This window comes from Amphiprion ocellaris, chromosome 21, assembly GCF_022539595.1.
Source record: "Amphiprion ocellaris isolate individual 3 ecotype Okinawa chromosome 21, ASM2253959v1, whole genome shotgun sequence".
In the NCBI taxonomy this organism is placed as follows: domain Eukaryota; kingdom Metazoa; phylum Chordata; class Actinopteri; family Pomacentridae; genus Amphiprion; species Amphiprion ocellaris.
The window spans coordinates 16,810,832-16,823,120 of record NC_072786.1 but is presented as its reverse complement, the minus strand read 5'-3'; the positions used below and the strand labels follow the sequence as shown (position 1 = coordinate 16,823,120).

At 38.6% G+C, this 12,289-nt stretch overlaps 1 protein-coding gene across 11 annotated transcripts in view; it reads right to left on the bottom strand.

The window, feature by feature from the left end:
- The window catches only part of LOC111575146 (ELKS/Rab6-interacting/CAST family member 1-like), a 196,946-nt gene extending 187,345 nt beyond the window's left edge, over positions 1 to 9,601 (bottom strand). For 8 of the 11 annotated variants that reach the window (XR_008600185.1, XR_008600186.1, XM_055006387.1 and 5 more), the window contains exon 1: positions 9,333 to 9,600. The gene's annotated coding sequence lies outside the window, so the exon portion shown is untranslated. Of the gene's footprint in view, positions 1 to 9,332 lie in introns of all 11 variants that reach the window. The other 3 variants (XM_055006392.1, XM_055006394.1, XR_008600184.1) reach the window with 2 other exon arrangements.
- Between the last annotated feature and the right edge of the window lie 2,688 nt (positions 9,602 to 12,289).

The window sequence follows — 12,289 nt, the reverse complement described above, 5'->3', positions numbered from 1 at the left end:
GTTGTGTTTTCTAAAGTTCAAGTCTAACAGTCACATGAACAAATCACCAGTGTGTCACACAGGTTGACTATTTATCTGTAGTGGTTTTAAATTCTGACAGGGCCAGGGGGCTGGGTGATATTTTAATTACGCCGTGACTTTGATTTCCAAGAAAGATTTCTAAAAAGAAACAAAGTACGAAAACAAAAAACCACTGCGAACACATACCTATGATGCAGCTGGCATCATGAGATGCAGCGAGTACGAACATATGACCGTCCAAGAGCCATCTGTCAACAGGCTCACCACCATCCCTCTTCACACAAATGTAAAAAAACAGTGTGGCGTTGCCATAAGGAACATCTGTTAAACACCGTTGCACTGAAAGTTCACAAAAGTTCACTGTTGACCTTGGAGACAGTAAATCTTCACCTGAGGTCTAATTACAAGCTTTTAAATCAGCATTCAAGCCACTCTCTCATTGGCAGATGGAGTTTTCTGCACTTCAAAGCAAATCTAGCTAAGTGGGCCTTGAGTTGAGATTTTGAAGTTCATGCGTTTTGTGCAGTGTTATCTGATGTGCAATTACACATGGATGTATCAGGCAGTTACGGTCTCTGAAGCTACCATTAATGTTTATTTTCACTATCAATTAAACTGAGTAATTTTTTGCCATTTTGCAAAGAAATACAGCAGTTCTAAAAGTTGTTGTTGATTGTTTTCAGCCAAATACCTCGATCAATTAATAATCAGCTAATGGTACAACTGTAATCAGATCAACATCGGACTAACTTCACTGCTGCAAAAAATATTCAGTAACACTATGTTCTACTAAAACTACAATATCGTCTGGAACTGATTCTGAAACAGGCTCAAGACTGAACCCAAGACCCAAAATAACCTCATCTCCCTCTAAGTCTACAAAACACTCTACAGGAAAGACCAGCACACACAATGTTCTGCGTTTCATCCTCCGCCTCCCTGCAGGGTTTCTAACAGCCATGCTACGTGTCTCATCTTTCCTCCACATGAACAACACTGTTTAAGGCCTCATAAAGATCTAAAATATCAAACAAGGCTACCAGCTAAGTCTTTATGGTTCAATGTCAAGCGCTTGTAGTCGGGTAGGTATCCAGTATGTGCGGTACAGAAGAGAACAGACAAACACCTAGTCATCTTCCAATATGGCTACAGATTAGAGCGCAATGGATATATTGGTTTGCAGATGTTGTCAGCTGATATTGGCTTGTCACAGATAGATAGGTATTGGTGTATATGTTGTCTGATGTGGTTCAATATTTAGTTTTTGTACAGAACATAATGCAGACAAAAATGCTTGGGGTATTTTAAAACCAGCATCATCATATTATGTCGAACACAGTGCACTCTGACTCCATTGTTTACTATCCTCTCAGCACTATCTGCAGCACATGTAGCAGAGTATATCATGGCTGAGCAGACAGTGGTGCAGAGTCAAGCGGTGTCTTTACAGTAAGTTGCTAGCTAGTTTGTCAAATGCACTGCTGGATAATTAATAAACAGTGATCCCATCATCTTCCGTTATAAATATCACTAACATATATGTTTGTATATATGAAAAATCTTGGCCAACATATTGATACTGGAATTTTTTACTCTCTAAAGATTGATATCTGCATCGACCCCAACATTCCAATATTGCTTGATTTCACCTAAGATTAACAGTAAAGATACTTTGAGTATGCTAAAATGACTTCAAAACGATCTGCAATTGAGAGCTACAGAGCAATAACAGCATTCATTTGAAGCCGTACCTTCCATCTAATGAATTTGCAGCCAATGTTCACTCTCATTTCACATCTGTTTTTAGTCTACACTAGCTCTGGACAGAAATATCTGGCTACCTGGCTGCTAACTGCTACAGTAGTTCATTAGCTAGTTGCTTAACATTGTCTGTTCCCCACTTTTGTTGACGGGAAAGTGACTCACAGTGGAGCTTTTAGTGATTTCTTGCTTTAAATAGCTGCCTGCTGCAGATGGAAACTATGCGACGAGTGACACAACAGCAAAAAATCTAAAGAGTAGAGCTGGGTGAAAATTATCATAATTGTCAGTAGAAGTAAATCACGTATAGTATAAGTAGTCATGGAATCTATCAGGGACCATGATGGAAGGTTTAGTATTAAACAGAAGGTGAAAGATGGTTTTCAGTGATCTACAATAAGAGACGAACGGTGTTGGTGAAAAAAAACTCCGCACCTGTATGTCTCATTGTCTTTTTCCTCATCACACGCCTCTCTCTAATCCCTTCTTTCTCTCTCTGTCTCTCATTTGTCTTCCTGATGCTCACAGCAGTGCCTGATATTCTTTTCTGCATTAAAAACATGATGTATTTTCTATTTTTACCTAAGTTCATGATATTTGTGATTTTTTAGCATCTTCTCTGGCAAGAATCATTTCAAAGTAACAATCCATCCATCATCTATACACCGCTTAATCGTCATTCAGGTTGTGGGGTGCTGTAGCCTATCCCAGCTGATTTAGGGCTATGGCAGGGGACAGGTCTGAAGCTGAGGTTAATTATCAATTAACCTCATCATGTTTTTGGACTGTGGGAGGAAGCTGAAGTACCCAGAGAAAACCAACACATGCATAGGGAGAACATGCAAACTCCATGAAGAAAAATTCCAGACTCAGGCCAGGTTGTGAACCAGGGATCTTCTAGCTGCAAGGCAACAGCACTAACCACCGCACCACTGGGCAGCCCGTAAAACGACAATCTAATATAAATTAATTGGAAATGAGCTGAGAGAGAAACAAAAACAACAAAACTGAAAGTCTGTTATGTGAGGTAGATACATCCAAAATATCATATGTGCAGGCGTTTAGTACCACAATGACAAGTAGTAGGCAGTAAATGTGCATGCAACGTGCTTGTAAGCTAAATAAATTCCTACTTTAATTGTGGTCAAACCTCCTACCATATTCAGACAATACTACTCAGTCCTGATTTATGCACACTACCAAGGTTTTCTCGCTCTTTTAGAAGACTCCTAATAGAAATATCTGACTACTTGGCTTTGTTCCCCCACTTTTGGTGAAGGTAAAGTGACTCACAGTGGAGATTTTAGAGATTTCTTGCCTTAAATAGCTGCCTGCTGCAGATGGAAACTGTGCTACAAGTGACAACAGTAATAAATCTAAAGAGTAGAGCTGGGTAATAATTATCATAATTGTCAGTAGAAGTAAATCACATATAGTATAGGTAGTCACAGGATCTGTCAGGGACCATGATGGTAGGTGTAGTAAGGTGAAAGATGGTTTTTAGTGATCTAAAATAAAAAAAGATGGGCGGTGAAAAACACTGCACATGTGTGTCTCATTGTCTTTTTCCTCATCACACGCCTCCCTCTAATCCCTACTTTCCCTCTCTGACTCTCACTTGTCTCCCTGATGCTTTCACTGCCTCCCTCTTTCACCATCAGCATTCCTGAAGGTGTTCAGCATGTTCTATTTATGTGACAACCACACATCCGTCTGTCACACCGCACAATGTGACACACACACCGCTCAACCTATACTTAGTCGGCTGGTGTTTCAGCATGGGAGCCGAATTTGACAAAGTCCGTCTCTCGCCCGGGAATTGGAAGGGGGGGTTCATGAAAACGCATTATTTTCACTGTGAATATGACTATTCTCCGTTACTCTCTGTTCCTGTTAGGCTGGTTTGTGATTTGATGTGGCTGGAAAGGACTCACTGGTTGTGTGTGGAGTTACACATTTCACTGAGAGTCATGTCGACAGTCGTGCTGAAGGGGAGAGTCGAACTCATTCTGAACGTAATCTGTGTGAAGATTTAAGGGGATGACCTGCCGTTCACCATGTTGAGCTTTTTTAAACTTCGCTGCTGCTTTATATGCCACGACACCAACGTTACCTCTCAGAAAATCAGATTGCTCTTGTCTAAAAAGAGCAACAGTGAGAGGAGGAACTATCTCAGCCTCAACTACACAGTTAGACAACAGCAAGACTACAGCCCTTCTCAAGTTCCTTAGAGCTTCATGCAAATACACCCACAACAATGACAGAAAGAGAGCTTTGGGACACCAGTAATAATATATTTCATACATGTGAGATTGGAGAGTACATTAAGAGATGTATAACTACAAAAATGTGCTAAAAAAAAGACAAAATCATCCGAGTAAAAAATGCTGTGACTCTGTGAGATAGCTCACCTGTCCAATGTGGAGAAAAGTACACGGTGTGACCTACTGTTAGATAATTAATGAAGTTAGTGCTGTTGTTGCATAAATGCGCACAGCTATCTTTTGAGATACAGATCCTGCTTTTGTCTGAGGTTGCTTGTATTTAATCAAATCAAAGAAAAGGCTTTACAAACAGCTGAAAGCCACACAATGAACATCTAAACGCAAATTACATTTATTATTGGAGATTTTATTTAATCCGACATGTTCCTCTGTCTTCATCACAGTGGAGTAGTATTTTTAGGGACATTTTGGTTTGTATTAGATGTGAAATTTTACAGTAAAGTGAATGTGAAAGGTGTTTTACAATTTTTGGCCGGCAACCACTGTGTTTTGCATTCTCTGTGCTGTTCTTGGACCAAAGAGACTGTGAAATGTGGAAGAAACTGCTTCAAATCGCTTCACACAACTCAAAGTAAGTCACTTGTGTGTGCTTATCTGTTAATATAATGGCGGGTCAGACTTGTACCTTGCTGAAAATGACAAGGAAATATTACTATAGTTGCATTGCCAATATAGCTTTTACAGAAAAGAGACTCGTTCAGATGTGCAACTGACATGCCATCAGAATAAAAAAAGGAGTAAAAATTCTGAAAAAAAGCAACTGCAGAGCGTTAGCAGCAAGGCATATTTATCAAGCTACTTAATCCTACATATAGCAAAGCGTAAGAGTAACTTTTAATCACATGTATGCACTCAGCAGAGATGGGAATTTCCTTGCTTCTTGTTTATCCTTTGACCTACATTTCACAACGTGCCTGATATGCTTTTCTGCAAAAAAAAAAGCATGATGTAATTTAAATTTTCAGCATCTTTTGTGGCAAAAAACACTCTAAAGTAACAATCTAATATGAATTTATAAGGAATTAGCTGACATCAAAGCTGACATAAGGCACATTTAGTACCAAAATGAAATGTGAAGGCAGTAAAGACGCATTAATTTTAGCTTTAATCATGCTGTTTGTGCAAAACTGCCGAAAGTGGTTTAACATCCTACCCAATCCAGACACCACTACCAATCCTGAATTATGCTAACAGCAAAGGCTCTCCCTTCTATTATAAGACTCTGTGCAGCACCAGTTTCAAGCAACACCTAAGAAAAATGAACAGTTGAGAGTTCTCCAATTCTCTGGAGAGGAAGGAAAAGGTTTTGGCCCAAATTCAGCGTGTTCATAGTGAGTCACTGAGAGTTAATCAGCGACAAAATGTTTGGTCATCCCAGTTTAATCTGCAGGAGATTGTAAAAGCTCCTGCGACGCATTTTACCGTTGAGCAGGAAATAAATTCATGATGAGCGAGGAGGAAATCGCCAGTCACAGATGATGAGCTCAAGAAGACAGTCTGAAAATGCTCACGCACACCGTGCACACGCAGCGCCCACAGAAAGCCGGGGAAATCCCTGCATAATTGCTTAAGTTATATATTTTTCATCATGTCTGCCCAAAATATGCATCAGAAGGTGGTTCTAGCAGCCTAAACACACACTGTCCAGTGCTACATCACTGCTGTCAGTCAGGTCTTGCAGCATTTCAAATAACACATCAGTAATTTGACATTTTAATGTGAATAAATACCTTTAATCTTAAGGCCTACTGTTCTGTTTCTGTATCACCTCCAGGTTTTTGGAGGCTTTAACTAGAAACATGAAGGGGGCTTCTTTCTGTTTAGACTCTATTCATGCATACAGTCAGAGTGGTTCAAAACCAACAGATATTTTAACTCGGGTGAGTCTTTTTTTTTTGCTTCAACACGCATTATAAAAGGAAGAGGCGAAGTGTTTTGAAGATGTCATGAAAAGCTTTTATTCCTGAGTTTACAAATGTGAGTAAAGGTGAAAGATTTTTACTTTCATCTTTCACTTTAGTCCAAAATTTCACTTTGAGCAGCCTCAGGTCTCTCCAAGTGCAGTTTCTCACTACGTCACAATGTGTTTGGGCTTACTGGGATTCATTTAGCATGACCGTGCAGTGCAGAGCTCATGCAATACTGCTGTTTGCTGTTAAACACAGCAATACCAATGATTTGGCCTCATTCCACGCACAGACGTAAGATACTGTCTCCATGTCAGGACGTGATATTGATGACACATCGAAATGACTGCTTGGAGCTGATTTGTGCATTTTTAACTGAACTGAAACGCATTTCAAATCATTTCTGCATGACTTGAGTAGAAATTTATGGAGGAATTAGAAAGAAAAAATCTCTTAAAATAACAGGTTTTTCTGGCTTGTAAAACTTGATTTGTGGTTTGGCCTTTTTAAGACGATGAAAGAAAAATCAGCTGACCCTGCACACAGGATATTGGAATGGTTTTAATTAAATGAACAGCCCAATTACACTTAGGGGGGAAAAATATTAGTAGTCTGTGACAGTGAAAAATGTGTTAGGCTGAAGATGTCTGGGTAAGATACAGATTTTGGCTTTGCAGTTTCAGTGTGTGCCACCAGTTCCCATCGCTGATAACATATAATATGGTTCAGACAGTGGAAAAGCACAACACTGATATGGGACAGATACCATCAGCTCCAGTCTATTGTGTACCACAGGAAATTAAGCCAAGGTGCAGGCTGGGCAAACAAAATGCGCATACAATCAGGAGCTCGCGCACGCACTGTAACTCAACACACACATGCATGTGCACAAACACAGCAATGACCAGAAAGCTGGCTGCTGCCACAATACGGAAAATGTGAGGTCAAGACAATTAACACAAAGGCAGGGAGGCACAAAACCAATTCAGGAGGGTGTAGTAGTTAAAGGAAGGGAAAGTAAGAGGCTCATCCTGCAAAGAGGAATGTGTTTATGTAGTCAAAACACAGGTTAGTAGAGAAGAAAGTGAGTGGAGCAGGTGAAGCAGGCATCCTTTGAAACTATGGATAAACCGATTATTGGTCTGCCCAATTATTGTGGCACATATTTGGCTTTTTTTCTTATTATCTTTCTTTTTATTGGCTGATTACTGATTAATTAAATACCCCACTTTATGTATCAGGACTCTGTCGTCGCCAAAATCAAGCAGAAAACGCATAAACAAAACAACTACAAAAGCACTCAGAGAATGCAGTACTTCGCCAAGGTTGTTCATTCCCCCAAATGGCATTGTCAGAAATGCAGCACTTTTTTAAGAAATGCAGCATTTGTTTATTAGTTATTGATGATCAGAAATAGAATGTGGCCATTTAACATAGATGTACCCACATCGTCCGGGCGTGGGGGGGTATCGAATATTCAGATCTCAAAATAAATATCCAGATATTCGGATATTCTGGGTCCAGCCCTAATAGTTACAGTGACATTGTGCCGCTATCTCGCAATGATACAGAAATGTTAAACAAATCCGTGGATCCAGACTATAAGCCGCATCACTGCCAAAATCTAATCACTTGGTCCTTGTGTCATTTCTGACCTTCCCTGAAAAATTCATCCAAATCCGTTAGTCCGTTTTTGAGTAATGTTACTAACAGACAAACAGACAGATGGATAAGCCAACGCTGATCCTCCCATAACTCTGCCGCGTTCCTTGGCGGAGTAAAAAACACAAGTCATTGCCACAAACCAGGAAATCAGCTACTCCCATAGCGGCTAAGGCCACGCTAACGGTTACTGGTTAAATTAGAAGACAGCTACAAATTACCCTGAAACAGAATCTAGAAGACAATAATTAATAAAGCTTTAAGATGTGGACCTTAGTGAACAATAAAAGTGACAGAATAGTGAAATTTTAAGAAAACAAGAACAGGAGACAAAATGATCAATCTCTGTCGAGGCAGTCCTAATTTAATCACCCCTATTTCTATTTTACATATTCAGTTGTAGTCACGGTTATTAATGAAGAAGTCTACTTATGAATGACAGCTTCTCTGCTATTACATACGGTTAAAACATTACATTTAATGTATATCGGCTCCACATATCAGTTATCAGCCTTTCTCGAGCACAGACAATCTGAATCGGTATCGGCCCTGGGAAATTCATATCAGTCAATCCCTATATAAAGTAATCTAAATGGATAACTTCAATGGATAAATAGCAAAAAAGATGGTCTTATGACAAAAATGATTTCTAAGAAATGGTTTTACGGGACTGCTATCTCTGGAAAGCCCTGAAGCCCTTAAGCAAAACTGGTTTTTGCATGTGATTTAGACAGCAGAGTGAGCTCTTTCGCTGCACATAAGGGTTCAAAAGCAATGAAAAATGGACAGAGTTTTGAGAATAAACCTAATATTAAGATTAATTCTAAAAACCTGCTGAATAAAACAATGGCAGACTGACTTGTTCAGAGCCTGGACATTTTTTAAAACAAACTCCAGTGTTTACAATTATCTCAGTGGAAGGAAGCAGTTCCTAACCCAGAGGAGGGGTGGTGCAAAGTAACATCTCTCCACCTTCCCATGCCCTTCATCATCACATCAGATTCATGTGCTCTGGTTAATTTGCCAATACGTTGTTATCAGTCTTTTTTTTAACAAGTTTCTTGCTCTTGCTGTTTGATCTGCGCTCAATTCCAATCTGTCAGACTGAAGAAGAACTTATTACAACACAACTAAAAGTCTCCATGGGAGGAAAAAAAAACGATGGCAAGAGATGTAACTTCATTTTCACTACCACAGACACTCCCTGGAGGAAGGATATTAGTGATGCCACAGGAGATAAAGTACAATATTACAGGAATGTGGTGGCAGAAAATGATTTGAGGAGTTACACAAGGCTGTCAGCAGCTTCATCTGCAACACAGTGAGCAGATTGATAATCGCATTTGGAGGTTACTGTTATTAGCCTGTTATTCCAGGGGAAAGCCTCGGGCTGTGCAGCTACAATTGGTTTGTTGAGCACCAAGAATAAGAAATAAAAGCCCTGCTCACACTGACAGACCTCTACTGTACGTCTCATCACCGCTGACCCCAAACTGCTGCGCCTCAGAGCGGCCATCAAATTTTAATTATGTTTTCGCCGACGTTCCTGTTATTCCCCAAACGTGGCTGCAACACACACACATGTGAGGCTGGCCGACAAGTGGACAACATGAACACACGCGCACACGCACACACACATGTAGGGGTTGTGTATTAAAACACACACTCAGACTGCCTGCTAAGTTCCGATACTCACTGCGGCTGCCCTCGGTTGTGAAATAAGGTCTGTGGAGGAACAACAACACACAAAAAAAGCTAAAAAAAACCCAAAAAAAACCGAGCGTTCACATATCGTCTCCGGCTAATGTCCGAGCTCCGGGGAAGGCTGCAGATGGTCAGCCGGGACGAGGCGCTGTGTTCGGGGCTGTGTCTCCGTCTCCTGTCCGTGTCTTGTGTCCGTCTCCGTGTTTTCCGTCTCTTCCAGCTTCTTCCACTAGTGGCTTCCCCACCGCTCTGCTCGGGCGCTCCCGTGACGTCACCACGGTGGAGCGCGCTCCCGACACGTTACCCCCCTCGACCCCTCCCCTCCCCTCCCCTCCCTCATAGCCGGGATCGCGCCTGTGCGTGAGAATTGAATTACAATGATTTGTATTATTATTAGCCGCAGTGAAATGAGAAAATAAACATCGTCAATTTATTTCATAACAGTGTTCATAAAATAATTAATTTCAATTAAAATAAAAGTTATTTTCAATATATCAATATATCTTTATTGCCATTGTATATATATATATATATATATATATATATATATATATATATATATATATATATATAGTAAAATTGAAAAGCTGTATACAGTAAAATGAATAACAGTAACTGAAACTCTTACAAGTGACCAAGTAAGCTACACACGCAGAAGTTAGCACTATAACCTTGTAATTGCACTGGTATATATATGAATTCTATGGAAATTTTATGGGAATTTTCCAAGAATTTTATAGAAATCATAGGGGAATTTTCCTGAAATTTTGCAGAAGTTGAATGGGGATTTTCTGGAAATTCAATGATAACTTTCCTGAAATTTTATGAGAATTTTGTGAGAACTTTCCTGGAATTTTATAGAAATCATTGGGAATTTTTCTGAAATTTTATGGAAATCATATGATGATTTTCCTGAAATTTTATGTGAATTTTTCTGGAATTTTCTTGGGATTGTATAGGACTTTTTAATCAAAATTTTGTGTGAATTTTCCAGAAATTTAATGGGAATTTTTAAGGAATTTTATTGTACTTTTATGGTAGTTTTATGGGAATTTTTCAGTAATTCTCGGGGAATTTAATAGCAATTTATTCAGGAATTTTGTGGTAATTTTATGGCAATTTTTCTAGAATTCTCTGGCAATTTTCCAGAAATTCTTTGTGAAATTTCCAGGAATTTTATGGGAATATACCAAGAATTTTTCCAGAAATTATATAAAATAATATTTAAATATAATATTATATATTATTTAATGTATGAATAATATTTTCCACATACAAAAGAATCTGTGCAGTATCTAAATTCTATATACAGAAACATCTCTACAGTATTAATTTTATTTATGTATATTTATTGTTTTTTGTTTGTTTGTTTTTGCTTTTGCTTGCTAAAACACTGCAAATTTTCCCTTAATTAAATTAAAATAATATCTTATCTTATCTTATCTTATCTTATCTTATCTTATCTTATCTTATCTTATCTTATCTTATCTTATCTTATCTTATCTTATCTTATCTTATCTTATCTTATCTTATTATGCCATTACACAGTAGTGAGTATTGGTAAAATGGAACACTTTCTGAAAAATTGCATGATTTATGTATGTAACATCCTTTCTGCATAATTTCAGGAAAAATTTATGGAGGAATTAAAAATCCCAAATTTCTATGAATGATAGGTGTTATTGCTTGTGAAACAGTTTAGGGAATTATACTGTCTATCAGTTTACTGGAGAAATTTAATTGTAATACTTTAAGACTTTATTTAAATTTGGATATTTTACTGCCAGTGATCTCATTCGTCTTCTTTTTTATGTTTTGTGTATAAAATGTCATTGTGATCTAACACTGATGCTTCAATAAGCATTTTTCTACACTGCAGTACATGCTATATTTCAACTTCAGTGGAACTTTTTATGCAAGCACAGTATTATCTTCTTATATATTCAGTAATGGAAGAAACATTCAGAGTTAAATACAGACAGACAGCAGAATAAGATGCCTTATTTTAAGAATAATCTTTCTTATGGAAGGGGTACAAGGGCAGGGCTAAGTTTCTGGGCAACTGATCAGAACCCCAATGCTGTCATTGTTGGGCCCTTGAGTCCTTAGCCCTTCCTGCTCCAGTGGTGTACCAGGGCTGACCCCAAGTGGGATATGCAAAAACAACATTAAAATCTTTTTCTTCTTTAAAGGTATGAATTGCAAAATGTACCTACAGTGATGAACAAACATTTACACACGCTTATAAGACCGTGCATGTCATACCAGTCTTGAGTTTCCAGTGACTTCTACATTTTTACATTACAATTTTCTATAATGGAATCAATGAAGTACATGGTGTCTTTGTCACAAACAAAATAATTGGTTTTGGCTCTATCATAGATTCATTATAGGCCCTCTGAAAATTTTACATCTGCTCAGTCAAAAATATACATACACAAAACAACTTGAATTATCTGTTCTGGTCATGTAGAAAGTTGTGTTAATCTTACTTTCTTAGTACCGTGGCCTCTTAACTCCTCATGAATGATTACCATTAACTACAGCTGGTGACTTCTCTGAGCCAATTTAAGTTGGGGCCGTTTGATACACTAATCACTCAGCCACCACTAATACAGTGGGAAAGTCTGAGGAGCTCAGCAAAGAATTGAAGGTCAGGAAAGTCACTTTTAGGCATTTCAAAGCAGATAGAGATCCTAAAATTATCTGTGCGAACAACTGTGCTTAAGTATATAAGTGCATGGTACAGTTGTGTCACTGATACAATCAGGAAAACACAAAAGTATCACCTTCTGCTGAGAGACAATAGGTCAGGATGATTTGGAACACAGGTGTCAGTTACATTGCCAGGGGCTGAGAGTTTGCTGTGCTAGATGGAGACCTTTCTTCCAGAAATGGCATCTTAAAGCTTGATTCAGGCTTGCAGATGATCACATAGACTTAGAAAAG